This window comes from Pomacea canaliculata, linkage group LG2 (assembly GCF_003073045.1).
Source record: "Pomacea canaliculata isolate SZHN2017 linkage group LG2, ASM307304v1, whole genome shotgun sequence".
NCBI lineage: Eukaryota > Metazoa > Mollusca > Gastropoda > Architaenioglossa > Ampullariidae > Pomacea > Pomacea canaliculata.
Genome location: NC_037591.1, coordinates 19,144,886 through 19,158,807, shown reverse-complemented (window position 1 = coordinate 19,158,807; position 13,922 = coordinate 19,144,886). Strand labels below are relative to the sequence as shown.

Genomic DNA, 13,922 nt, shown 5'->3' with positions numbered 1-13,922 from the left:
CTCATCTATTTTTGCATTTGAAATCACTGAAGCCTATGGGTTCTGGCCAGTGTTAGAAGTAGAAAGGAACAGCAACTCTTGACAGTACCAAGAATATGAGAGGTGGGATGTATTTCCTTTCTTTATCTTTTTGTATTTTTGCTTTCTTTTGTGTTGTCCATCTAGTTCTTGATTGTATGTTTAATGACTGTTCTATTTTGGGGGCTATTTTTCAGAATCTTTCTTAAATTGATTTTCTACAAGGATGGAGAAGACCAAGCGTATATCATTAAAGGAAGTAACAAATGAAATGTGTTTGTTGTATCTTTACTAATTAATAAACACTAAATTCTAACCTTTAAACTAATACGATTCTGTATGGCTGTGTATATGTTTATGCATGTCAATGGATTTAAATTTGTAACTAATCTTTTTTTTTTTTATAGTATTTTTACGACTTTCTCATCTATTTTTGCATTTGAAATCACGAAGCCTGGCGTTCCTGGCAGTAGAAGGAAAGGACAGCAACTCTTGACAGTGACCAAGATGAATGAGAGGTGGGATGTATTTCTTTCTTTATCTTTTGTATTTTTGCTTCTTTTGTGTTGTCCATCTAGTTCTGATTGTATGTTTAATGACTGTATCTATTTTGGGGGCTTATTTTTCAGAATCTTTCTTAAATTGATTTTCTACAAGGATGAGAAGACCCAAGGTATATCATTAAAGGAAGTAAAAACTGAAATGTGTTTGTTGTATCTTTACTAAACACTAACCATTCTAACCTTTAAACTAATACGTTCTGTATGGCTGTGTATATTGTTTTATGCATGTCAATGGATTTAAATTTGTAACTTAATCTTTATTTTTTTTATAGTATTTTTACGATCTTTCTCATCTATTTTTGCATTTGAAATCACGGAAGCTTGGCGTTCTGGCAGTAGAAGGAAAGGACAGCAACTCTTGACAGTGACCAAGAATGAATGAGAGGTGGGATGTATTTCTTTCTTTATCTTTTGTATTTTTGCTTTCTTTTGTGTTGTCATCTAGTTTGATTGTATGTTTAATGACCTGTATCTATTTTGGGGGCTATTTTTCAGATCTTTCTTAAATTGATTTTTCTACAAGGACTGAGAAGACCAAGCGTATATCATTAAAGAGTAAAAATGAAATGTGTTTGTTGTATCTTTACTAAACACCATTCTAACTTTAAACTATACGTTTGTATGGCTGTGTAATATTGTTTTATGCATGTCAATGGATTTTAAATTGTAACTTAATCTTTATTTTTTTTAGTATTTTTACGATCTTTCTCTCTATTTTTGCATTTGAAATCACGGAAGCCTTGGCGTTCCTGGCCAGTAGAAGGAAAGGACAGCAACTCTTGAAGTGACCAAGAATGAATAGAGGTGGGATGTATTTCCTTTCTTATTTTTGTATTTTTGCCTTTCTTTTGTGTTGTCCATCTAGTTCTGATTGTATGTTTAATGACCTGTATCTATTTTGGGGGCTATTTTTCAGAATCTTTCTTAAATTGATTTTCTACAAGGTTGAGAAGACCAAGCGTATATCATTAAAGGAAGTAAAAATGAAATGTGTTTTTTGTATCTTACTAAACATAACATTCTAACCTTTAAACTAATAGTTCTGTATGGCTGTGTATATTGTTTTATCCAATGATTTAAATTTGTAACTTAATCTTTTATTTTTTTTATAGTATTTTTACAATCTTTCTTCTATTTTTGCATTGAAATCCACTCGAATCAGTAGAAGGAAAGGCAGCATCTCTTGACAGTGACAAGAATGAAGAGAGGTGGGATGTATTTCCTTTCTTTATCTTTTGTATTTTTGCTTTCTTTTGTGTTGTCCATCTAGTCTGATTGTATGTTTAATGACCTGTAATTATTTTGGGGGCTATTTTTCAGAATCTTTCTCTTCCTTAAATTGTTTTCTACAAGGGAGGAAGACCAATTTTTGGCTGTTTGTTCTGTCATGACAGTAGAATGTAAAAAAGTTCCTGTTGTATCTTTCTAATTGATTTTTTACTATTTTTAATAATTTACACTAACCATTCTAACTTTAAACTAATACGTTCTGTATGGCTGTGTATATTGTTTTATGCATGTCAATGGATTTAAATTTGTAACTTAATCTTTATTTTTTTTTATAGTATTTTTACGATCTTTCTCATCTATTTTTGCATTTGAAATCACTGAAGCCATGGCGTTCCTGGCCAGTAGAAGGAAAGGACAGCATCTCTTGACAGTGACCAAGAATGAATGAGAGGTGGGATGTATTTCCTTTCTTTATCTTTTGTATTTTTGCTTTCTTTTGTGTTGTCCATCTAGTTCTGATTGTATGTTTAATGACCTGTATCTATTTTGGGGGCTATTTTTCAGAATCTTTCTTAAATTGATTTTCTACAAGTACTGAGAAGACCCAAGCGTATATCATTAAAGGAAGTAAAAAATGAAATGTGTTTGTTGTATCTTTACTAAACACTAACCATTCTAACCTTTAAACTAATACGTTCTGTATGGCTGTGTATATTGTTTTATGCATGTCAATGGATTTAAATTTGTAACTTAATCTTTATTTTTTTTATAGTATTTTTACGATCTTTCTCATTTTTTTGCATTTGAAATACACCGAAGCCTTGGCGTTCCTAGCCAGTAGAAGGAAAGGACAGCAACTCTTGACAGTGACCAAGAATGAAGGAGAGGTGGGATGTATTTCCTTTCTTTATCTTTTGTATTTTTGCTTTCTTTTGTGTTGTCCATCTAGTTCTGATTGTATGTTTAATGACCTGTATCTATTTTGGGGGCTATTTTTCAGAATCTTTCTTAAATTGATTTTCTACAAGGACTGAGAAGACCCAAGCGTATATCATTAAAGGAAGTTACAAATGAAATGTGTTTGTTGTATCTTTACTAAACACTAACCATTCTAACCTTTAAACTAATGAGTTCTGTATGGCTGTGTATATTGTTTTATGCATGTCAATGGATTTAAATTTGTAACTTAATTTTAATTTTTTTTTAATAGTATTTTTACGATCTTTCTCATCTATTTTTGCATTTGAAACCACCGAAGCCTTGGCGTTCCTAGCCAGTAGAACCGTGAAAGACAGACTTTGAAGTGACAAGAATGAAGGAGAGGTGGGATGTATTTCTTTCTTTATCTTTTGTATTTTTGCTTTCTTTTGTGTTGTCCTCTAGTTCTGATTGTATGTTTTGACCTGTATCTATTTTGGGGCTATTTTTCAGTGCCATTCTGAGAAGACCAAGCGTATATCATTAAAGGAAGTAAAAACTAATGACTTTAAACTAAACTTGTTTTATGCATGTCAATGGATTTAAAATTTGTAACTTAATCTACGATCTTTCATCGCATAAGAAGGAAAGGACAGCAACTCTTGACAGTTGAAGTATTCTTTATCTTTGTATCCATCTAGTTCTTAATGACCTTAATTTCGGGGCTATTTTTCAGAATCTTTCTTAAATTGATTTTCTACAAGGACTGAGAAGACCCAAGCGTATATCATTAAAGGAAGTAACAAATGAAATGTGTTTGTTGTATCTTTACTAAACACTAACCATTCTAACCTTTAAACTAATACGTTCTGTATGGCTGTGTATATTGTTTTATGCATGTCAATGGATTTAAATTTGTAACTTAATCTTTATTTTTTTTATAGTATTTTTACGATCTTTCTCATCTATTTTTGCATTTGAAATCACGGAAGCCTTGGCGTTCCTAGCCAGTAGAAGGAAAGGACAGCATCTCTTGACAGTGACCAAGAATGATGGAGAGGTGGGATGTATTTCTTTTGTATTTTTGCTTTCTTTTGTGTTGTCCATCTAGTTCTGATTGTATGTTTAATGACCTGTATCTATTTTGGGGGCTATTTTTCAGAATCTTTCTTAAATTGATTTTCTACAAGGACTGAGAAGACCCAAGCGTATATCATTAAAGGAAGTGAAAACTGAAATGTGTTTGTTGTATCTTTACTAAACACTAACCATTCTAACCTTTAAACTAATACGTTCTGTATGGCTGTGTATATTGTTTTATGCATGTCAATGGACTTAAATTTGTAACTTAATTTTAATTTTTTTTTATAGTATTTTTACGATCTTTCTCATCTATTTTTGCATTTCAAATCACGGAAGCCTTGGCGTTCCTGGCCAGTAGAAGGAAAGGACAGCAACTCATGACAGTGACCAAGAATGAATGAGAGGTGGGATGTATTTCCTTTCTTTATCTTTTGTATTTTTGCTTTCTTTTGTGTTGTCCATCTAGTTCTGATTGTATGTTTAATGACCTGTATCTATTTTTTGGCGTATTTTCAGAATCTTTCTTAAATTGATTTTCTACAAGGACTGAGAAGACACAAGCATATATCATTAAAGAAAGTAAAAATTTCTAGAAAGTTCGATTGAAATTTTTTTTTTCCCCTCCTGCTTACTGAGTTTTACTATGGAAGTCTACAATAGTATATGAAACTGCCTCAGTCAACAAAGGTATATGAAACTGCATCAACCAAAAGGGGGTACATTGGAAATGATTGCAATTGCTTGGAAAACCTTCCTTCCTTAGTAAAACTCCGTGTTCGGGAGGAAAAGATTTTTTTAAAACATCCAAAATGTAGCCTCACGACAAGAACTTTCTAGAAATTTTGTTCGATTGAAAATTTTTTTTTCCCTTTTCTCTAAAAGCTTACTGAGTTTTGAAAACTATGGAAGTCTACAATAGTATATGAAACTGCCTCAGTCAAGAAAGGTGTATGAAACTGCATCAACCAAAAGGGGGTACATTGGAAATGATTGCAATTGCTTGGAAAACCTTCCTTCCTTAGTAAAACTCCGTGTTCGGGAGGAAAAGATTTTTTTAAAACATCCAAAATTTAACCATCACGAAAGAACTTTCTAGAAAGTTCGATTGAAATTTTTTTTTCCCCTCCTGCTTACTGAGTTTTACTATGGAAGTCTACAATAGTATATGAAACTGCATCAGTCAACAAAGGTGTATAAAACTGCATCAACCAAAAGGGGTACATTGGAAATGATTGCAATTGCTTGGAAAACCTTCCTTCCTTAGTAAAACTCCGTGTTGGGGAGGAAAAGATTTTTTAAAAACATCCAAAATGTAGCCATCACGAAAGAACTTTCTAGAAAGTTCGATTGAAATTTTTTTTGCCCTCCTGCTTACTGAGTTTTACTGTGGAAGTCTACAATAGTATATGAAACTGCCTCATTCAACAAAGGTATATGAAACTGCATCAACCAAAAGGGGGTACATTGGAAATGATTGCAATTGCTTGGAAAACCTTCCTTCCTTCGTGTTCGGGAGGAAAAGATTTTTTTAAAACATCCAAAATTTAGCCATCACGAAAGAACTTTCTAGAAAGTTCCATTGAAAATTTTTTTTTCCCCTCCTGCTTACTGAGTTTTACTATGGAAGTCTACAATAGTATATGAAACTGCCTCAGTCAACAAAGGTATATGAAACTGCATCAACCAAAAGGGGGTACATTGGAAATGATTGCAATTGCTTGGAAAACCTTCCTTCCTTAGTAAAACTCCGTGTTCGGGAGGAAAAGATTTTTTTAAAACATCCAAAGTGTAGCCATCAGAAAGAACTTTCTAGAAAGTTCGATTGAAATTTTTTTTTCCCCTCCTGCTTACTGAGTTTTACTATGGAAGTCTACAATAGTATATCAACCAAAAGGGGATTTATTGGAAATGATTGCATTTGCTTGGAAAACCTTCCTTCCTTAGTAAAACTCCCTGTTCGGGAGGAAAAGATTTTTTTAAAACATCCAAAATTTAGCCATCAGGAAAGAACTTTCTAGAAAGTTCGATTGAAAATTTTTTTGCCCTCCTGCTTACTGAGTTTTACTATGGAAGTCTACAATAGTATATGAAACTGCATCAGTCAACAAAGGTATATGAAACTGCATCAACCAAAAGGGGGTACATTGGAAATGATTGCAATTGCTTGGAAAACCTTCCTTCCTTAGTAAAACTTCGTGTTCGGGAGGAAAAGATTTTTTTAAAACATCCAAAATTTAAGCCATCACGAAAGAACTTTCTAGAAAGTTCGATTGAAATTTGTTTTGCCCTCCTGCTTACTGAGTTTTACTATGGAAGTCTACAATAGTATATGAAACTGCATCAGTCAACAAAGGTGTATGAAACTGCATCAACCAAAAGGGGGTACATTGGAAATGATTGCAATTGCTTGGAAAACCTTCCTTCCTTATTAAAACTCCGTGTTTGGGAGGAAAAGATTTTTTTAAAACATCCAAAATTTAGCAACCACGAAAGAACTTTCTAGAAAGTTCGATTGAAATTTTTTTTCCCCTCCTGCTTACTGAGTTTTACTATGGAAGTCTACAATAGTATATGAAACTGCCTCAGTCAACAAAGGTGTATGAAACTGCATCAACCAAAAGGGGGTACATTGGAAATGATTGCAATTGCTTGGAAAACCTTCCTTCCTTAGTAAAACTTCGTGTTCGGGAGGAAAAGATTTTTTTAAAACATCCAAAGTGTAGCCATCAGGAAAGACCTTTCTAGAAAGTTCGATTGAAATTTTTTTTTCCGTCCTACTTACTGAGTTTTACTATGGAAGTCTACAATAGTATATCAACCAAAAGGGGATTCATTGGAAATGATTGCATTTGCTTGGAAAACGTTCCTTCCTTAGTAAAACTCCGTGTTCGGGAGGAAAAGATTTTTTTAAAACATCCAAAATTTAACCATCACGAAAGAACTTTCTAGAAAGTTCGATTGAAATTTTTTTGCCCTCCTGCTTACTGAGTTTTACTATGGAAGTCTACAATAGTATATGAAACTGCATCAGACAACAAAGGTATATGAAACTGCATCAACCAAAAGGGGGTACATTGGAAATGATTGCAATTGCTTGGAAAACCTTCCTTCCTTAGTAAAACTTCGTGTTCGGGAGGAAAAGATTTTTTTAAAACATCCAAAATTTAGCAACCACGAAAGAACTTTCTATAAAGTTCGATTGAAATTTTTTTTTTCCCCTCCTGCTTACTGAGTTTTACTATGGAAGTCTACAATAGTATATGAAACTGCCTCAGTCAACAAAGGTGTATGAAACTGCATCAACCAAAAGGGGGTACATTGGAAATGATTGCAATTGCTTGGAAAACCTTCCTTCCTTAGTAAAACTCGTGTTCGGGAGGAAAAGTTTTTTTTAAAACATCGAAAGTGTAGCCATCAGGAAAGAACTTTCTTAGAAAGATTCGATTGAAATTTTTTATCCCCCCTAACTTACTGGTTTTACTATGGAAGTCTACAATAGTATATCAACAAAGGGAGATTCATTGGAAATGATTTGAAATTGCTTGGAAAACTCTTCTTCTTTAGTAAAACTCGTGTTCGGAAGGAAAAGATTTTTTTCTTCAAGTTAGCCATCAGGAAGAACTTCTAGAAAGTCTTAATTAAGATGGATATTGAGGAACTGAGTTTTACTATGGAAGTCTAAAAATAAGATATACCATAAAATAGTCATCAGATCATCACAATCCAAATATTTGGAAAATGGGCCAATAAACCTTCCTTCCAAAGAAAACACACATTGTTTAAGAAGATACAAATCCCGACATGTGGTAGGCCATCATTTGGGAAAAGACTGTTTTTTTTTCATTGGGTTTCCGCCGGTGCTACTACTGCCAATATGGGTTACGTACTTTCTGGAAGAAGTTCGACTTAGAATTTTCTTTTTCCCTCCTACTTGCAGGAGCCCTGAGTTTTAAGTTACTAGATACGCAAATTGGAAAAAGTTGCTTTTGCTGAAAATTGGCACCTTCCTTTAGTAAACTCCGTGTGTGGGAGAAAAGTTTTTTTAAAACATTCCAAAGTGTAGCCATCAAGAAAGAACTTTCTAGAACTTCGATTGAATTTTTTCCCCATCCTTGCTGATTTTCTGAGTTTTACTATGGAAGTCTACAATAGTATATGAAACTGCATCATCAACAAAGGATAATGAGGAGCGTGCACAAGGATATAAATGAACCAAAAGGGTACATTGGAAAGATGGAAAGATGCAATGCTTGGAAAAACTTCCTTCTAGTAAAACTCGCGTGGGAGGAAAACGTGTGTTGGAGAGGAAAGATTTTTTTTTAAAACATCCAAAGTTAGCCTCAAGAAGAATTTCTAGAAACTTCGATTGAAATTTTTTTTCCCCCTCCCTGCTTACTGAGTTTTCTATGTTAATGAATTCTACATAGTATATGAAAACTGCATCAGTCAACAGGTATAATGAAATGCATCAAACAAAAGGGGGCACATTGGAAATGATTGCAACTTGCTTGGAAAAACCTTCCCTTCCTTATTAAAACTCCGTGTTTGGGAGGAAAAGATTTTTTAAAACATCCAAAATTTAGCCATCACGAAAGAAACTTTCTAGAAGTTGATTGAAATTTTTTTTTCCCCTCCTGCTTACTGAGTTTTACTATGTGAAGTCTACAATAGTATATGAAACTGCATCAGTCAACAAAGGTATATGAAAATGCATCAACAAAATTGGGGTACATTGGAAATGATTGCAATTGTTTGGAAAACCTTCCTTCCTTAGTAAACTACGTGTTTGGGAGGCTCAAAAGATTTTTTAAAACATCCAAAATTTAACCATCACGAAAGAACTTTCCTAGAAAGTTTCGATTGAAATTTTGTTTGCCCTCCTGCTTACTGAGTTTTACTATGGAAGTCTACAATAGTATATTGAAACTGCCTCATCCAACAAAGGTGTGTATGAAACTGCAATCAACCAAAAGGGGATTCATTGGAAATAATTGCAATTGCTTGGAAAACCTTCCTTCCTTAGTAAAACTACACTACGTGTTTGGGGAGGAAAGATTTTTTTTAAACATTCCAAAGTTTAGCCACGAAAGAACTTTTTAGACAGTTCACATTGAAAAATTTTTTTCCATCCTGCTTACTGAGTTTTACTATGGAAGTCTACAATAGTATATGAAATTGCCATCAGTCAACAAGGTGTATGAAAACTGCATCCAACAAAAGGGGTACATTGGAAATGATTGCAACTGCTTGGAAAACTTTCTTCCTTAGTTAAACTCCGTGTTTCGGGAGGAAAAGATTTTTAAAACATCCAAAGTGTAGCCAAGGAAAGAACTTTTCTAGAAAGTTCCATTGCAAAATTTTTTTTTCCCCTCCTGCTTACTGATGGTTTTACTGAAATGGAAGTCTACCAATAGCTATATGTATATTATTCTTCATTATATTAAAAACTAAAGGGCACGCGAAAAAGGTGATTAGGATCAGACAACACATTATCAACAAAGTGGTTATGATCTTATTTTTAAATCTCTAACTTGCATCAACAAAAAGGGCAGATTCAGTATATATTGATATATTATTCTACAGAAATGATTTGCAATTGTTTGGAAAACCTTCCTTCCTTAGTAAAACTACGTGTTTACGGAGGAAAAGCATTTTTTTAAAACATCCAAATTAGCAAACCACGAAAGAACTTTCTAGAAAGTTCGATTGAAAAAATTTTTTTCCCTCTTGCTTACTGAGTTTTACTATGGAAGTCTACAATAGTATATGAAAACTGCCTCAGTCACAAAGGTGTATGAAACTGCATCAACAAAAGGGGTACATTGAAATGATCTGCAATTGCTTGGAAAACTTCTTCTTTTAAATTCCGTGGTTTGGAGGAAAAGTTTTATTTAAACATCGCAAATTTTACGAAAGAATTTTATCTTGAAATTTTTTTTCCTCCTGCTTATGAGCTTTTACTATGAAGTCTAATGTATATGAAGGCTCAGTCAACAAGGTAAACTGCATAACAAAAGGGGGAATTGGAAGATTAATTTGGAAACTTTTTAGTAAAACACGTTCCGGGAGGAAAGTTTTTTTAACAATCCAAGTTAGCCATCACGAAAGAACTTTCTAGAAAGTTCCATTGAATTTTTTTCCTCTAATATGGCGTTACCTAGGAAGTCACAATTTCCCAAGGATCATTGCGAAATGATGCTTTTGTTTGAAAACCATTCTCTTACTCCGGTTTTTCGGAGGAGATTTTTTAAACATCCAAATTTTAGCCATCAGGAAGAACTTTCTAGAAAGTTGATTTGAAATTTGTTTTGCCTCTGCTTCTGTTTTTAATTGGTCTACATAGTATATGAAACTGCCTCAGTCAACAAAGGTGTATTGAAACTGCATCAAAAAAAGGGGGTACATTGGAAATGAAAAAAAAAAATTTGCAATTGCTTGGAAAAACCTTCCTTTCTAGTCAAACACCTGTTCGGGAGGAAAGAGTTTTTTTTTAAAACATCCAAAGTGTAGCCATCACGCAAAGAAACCCATTTCTAGAAGTTCGATTGAAATTTTTTTTTTCCCCTCCTACTTACTGAGTTTTACTATGGAAGCTCTACAATAGTATATCAACCAAAAGGAGATTCATTGGAAATGATTGATTGCTTGAAAACACCTTCCTTCTTAGTAAACTCGTGTTCGGGAGGAAAAGATTTTTTTAAAACATAAAATTTAGCCATCAGGACAAGAACTTTCTAGAAGTTATTTGCTTGCAATTTGTTTTGCCCTCCTGCTTACTGAGTTTTACATTGGAGTCTAGCAATTAGTATATTGAAACTGCTCAGTCCAACAAAGGTATATGAACACTGCATCAACAAAAGGGGGTACACTCTGAATTGCAATTGGCTTTGGAAAACCTCCTATCCTTAGTTAAACACCGTTCGGGGAGAAAAGATTTTCTTTCCAACAACATCCAATGTGTAGACCATTTCAGGAAAGAACTTTCTAGAAAGTTTCGAATTGAAATTTTCTTTTCCTCCTACTTATGAGTTTTCAACTATGGAAAGTCATACAAAAGTTACTCAAAAGGAATTCTTGGACAATGATTGCATTTGCTGGAAACACCTTCCTCCCTTAGTTAACAACTCCGCTTTTTCGGGAGGAAAAGATTTTTTTAAAACATCCAAATTTAGCCATCAGGAAAGAACTTTCTAGGAAGTTGATGAAATTTGTTTGCCCTCCTGCTATACTGAGTTTTACTATAAGTCTACAATAGTATGATGACACTGCATTCGAGTTCAACAAGTATATGAAACTTGCATAGTCAACAAAGGTGTATGAATGATCAACCCAAAGGGGTAATGGAAATGATTCAATTGCTTGGAACCCTTCCTTCTAGTAAATACGTGTTTGGGAGGAAAAGATTTTTTTAAACATCAAATTAGCAACCGAAGAAATTTCTTAAAGTTGATTGAATTTTTTTTTCCCCCATGCTTACTGAGTTTCTAACTATGGAAGATCTAACATGTATGAAACTGCATCTGAAAAAGGTGTATGAATGCTCACCAAAGGGGGTATTGGAAATGAATATTTGTTTTTTTTGACAATTGCTTGAAACTTCCTTCCTTAGTCAACTGTGTTTGGGAGGAAAAGAATTTTTAAACTCAAACTTTGAACAAGAAAGAATTTATAAAGTTCGATTGATCATTTTTTTTTTTAACCTCTCTTTGAGTTTTACCTATGAAGTCTACAATAGTACTAAATGCTATCAAAAGTGTATGAACGATCAAACCAAAGGGGGTACATTGGAATGATTGCATTGCTTGGAAAACTTCTTCTTAGTAAACTCGTGTTCGGAGGAAAATTTTTTTAAAACCCATAAAGTGTACTAAGAAAGAACTTCTATGAAAGTTCATGAATTTTTTTTTTTTCCTCTATTAGAGTTTACTATGGAGTCTACATAAGTAATATCGAAACTGCCTCAGTGAACAAAGGTGTTGAAATGTAACAAAAGGGGGTAATTGGAAATGTTGCAATTGTTGGAATTTTCCTTAGTAAAACTCGTGTGTGGGAGGAAAGTTTTTTTACTCAGTGTACATCAAGAAAGAACTTCTAGAAATTAGATTGAAATTTTTTTTTCTGCTTACTGGTTACCTATGGAATCTAATAGTATCTGAAATGCTCAGTAACAAGGTAATGAACGCATAACCAAAAGGGGGTCAATTGGAAATGATTGCATTGCTTGGAAAATTCCTTCTTATTAACTCCGGTTTGGGAGGAAAGATTTTTTACCCATAAATTATAGCCATCACGGATTTCTAGAAGTTGTTGAAATTTTTTTTCCCTCCTGCTTACTCGATTTTATATGGAAGTTACAAGTTATGAAATGCATCAGTAACAAGGTATAAGAATGCATAACAAAGGGGTAATTGGATGGATGAAATTTTTGGAACTTCCTTCCTAGTAAATAGTGTTGGGAGAAAGACTTTTTAAAACCCATTTACCATCAGAAGAATTTCAGAAAGTCGATCTGAAATTTGTTTGCCCTGTTACTGAGTTTTACTATGGAAGTTACATAGTTATGAGTGCTCAGTCACAAGTGCTGTATGAACTGACAAAAGGGGATTCATTGGAATGATTGATTGTATTGGGAAACTTCCTCCTTAGTAAAACTCATGTTGGGAGGAAAGATTTTTTAAACATAATTTAGCACAGAAAGACTTTCTAAGTTCGATTGAAATTTTTTTCCTTTGTTACTGGTTTACTATGGAATCTACAGATATGAAATGCATCAGTACAAGGTGTATGAACGCATCAACAAAAGGGGTATTGACTGATTGATATGTTTCAGAACTTCCTTTTATAAATACTGTGTTTTGGGAGAAAAGATTTTTTTAAAACTACAAATTAGCAACCAGAGAATTTCATAGAAGTTCGATTGAAATTTTTTTTTTCCCCTTAACTGCTTATGAGTTTTACTATGAAGTCTACATAGTATATGAATGCTCAGTCAAAAGGTGTATGAACTGCATCCAATCAAGGGATTATTGGAAATGATTGCATGTTGGAAATTCTTCCTATAGTAAATCTTCGTTTTCGAATCGTTGAAACTTTTTTCCTTTGTTACTTAGTTTACTATGGTTTTAGCTGGAAGAACTTTTTAGATTGATTTTTTTAGCTTGGACCTTCTCCTAGTTACATAAAATAATTCTGGAAAACCAGGGAAATCATAGGATAGTAAGTCTTTATTTTGATTTGTGGAATTTTCCTCCTGATGGATCAATTTAGTGTTTTGAATTTTTTGTCTCTAATTACTGAATACTATGGAGGTCAGTAGTCTACATTATGTTTCTATTACCAGCAAAAAGTTTGTATTGAGATAATGTCGTGAATTTTTTTAATTAAAATATATTAATATTTTTTTTTATAATTTATAAATTTTTTTATAAATTTTTCGTTCGGCAGCCTTTCTGTCCTGTACGTGGATATGCTAAATAAAGGGGCTGGGCTGCTTGCGTAATATGTTCAGTTGATGGCAAGGGTCAAAACCCCAATACCCTGTGATGAATGGCTGCGTAGTGTTGGCTCGTGTGACTCGTCGACCAAGAGCTATGTGGCGGGAGCTTGTTCCTGCAGTAAACCAAGCGACAGGTCTGGTCGGGTAGAGGAGATAAATGTTTCCGGCGTAACGCTGAACTCGATGAATGGCAAGTATCTAAGATACGGGTGCTTTGCCTGTGGGTTCGCAGGCAGGGAAGTGCCGGCCTGCGGTCAACAGGGCCACCATGATGATCGGTGGTCACGATGCGATAAGGTTGGGGCGGAGGGAATGGTACTGGCTGAAGGAAAACACCAGAGAGATGAGGTCTAAAATCTACGTAGAACGAGGGGTTTAAAAAATTGAAGAAGAATAATCTGAAAGATACTGCGAAAATAGAATGTGGCTGTTAATTCCAAAACCCTACCAGAGATTTCATAGAGGTTAAAACATAGGATGGACAGGAAGGAGACAAAGGGAGTGGTTTTGGGGCCTTGATTTGTAAGATATTATAGTGGAGCAGGAGCTATACGAGTAAGATTAATTAGACAGTAGCTCATATTTACTGTATGCCTGAAGAACTTCTGCAGACT

General features: G+C 34.0%; 1 long non-coding RNA gene across 2 annotated transcripts; it reads left to right on the top strand.

Annotated features, from left to right (window-relative positions):
- Positions 1-494: 494 nt before the first annotated feature.
- On the top strand, positions 495-3,967 carry LOC112556950. 2 transcript variants are annotated; one of them, XR_003097872.1, is made up of 3 exons: positions 495-536; positions 2,631-2,698; positions 3,722-3,967. It is a non-coding gene; the product is annotated as an uncharacterized LOC112556950 (long non-coding RNA). The 2 variants fall into 2 exon arrangements; XR_003097871.1 differs by lacking the exon at positions 495-536 and adding an exon at positions 924-966.
- The last annotated feature ends 9,955 nt before the right edge of the window (positions 3,968-13,922 follow it).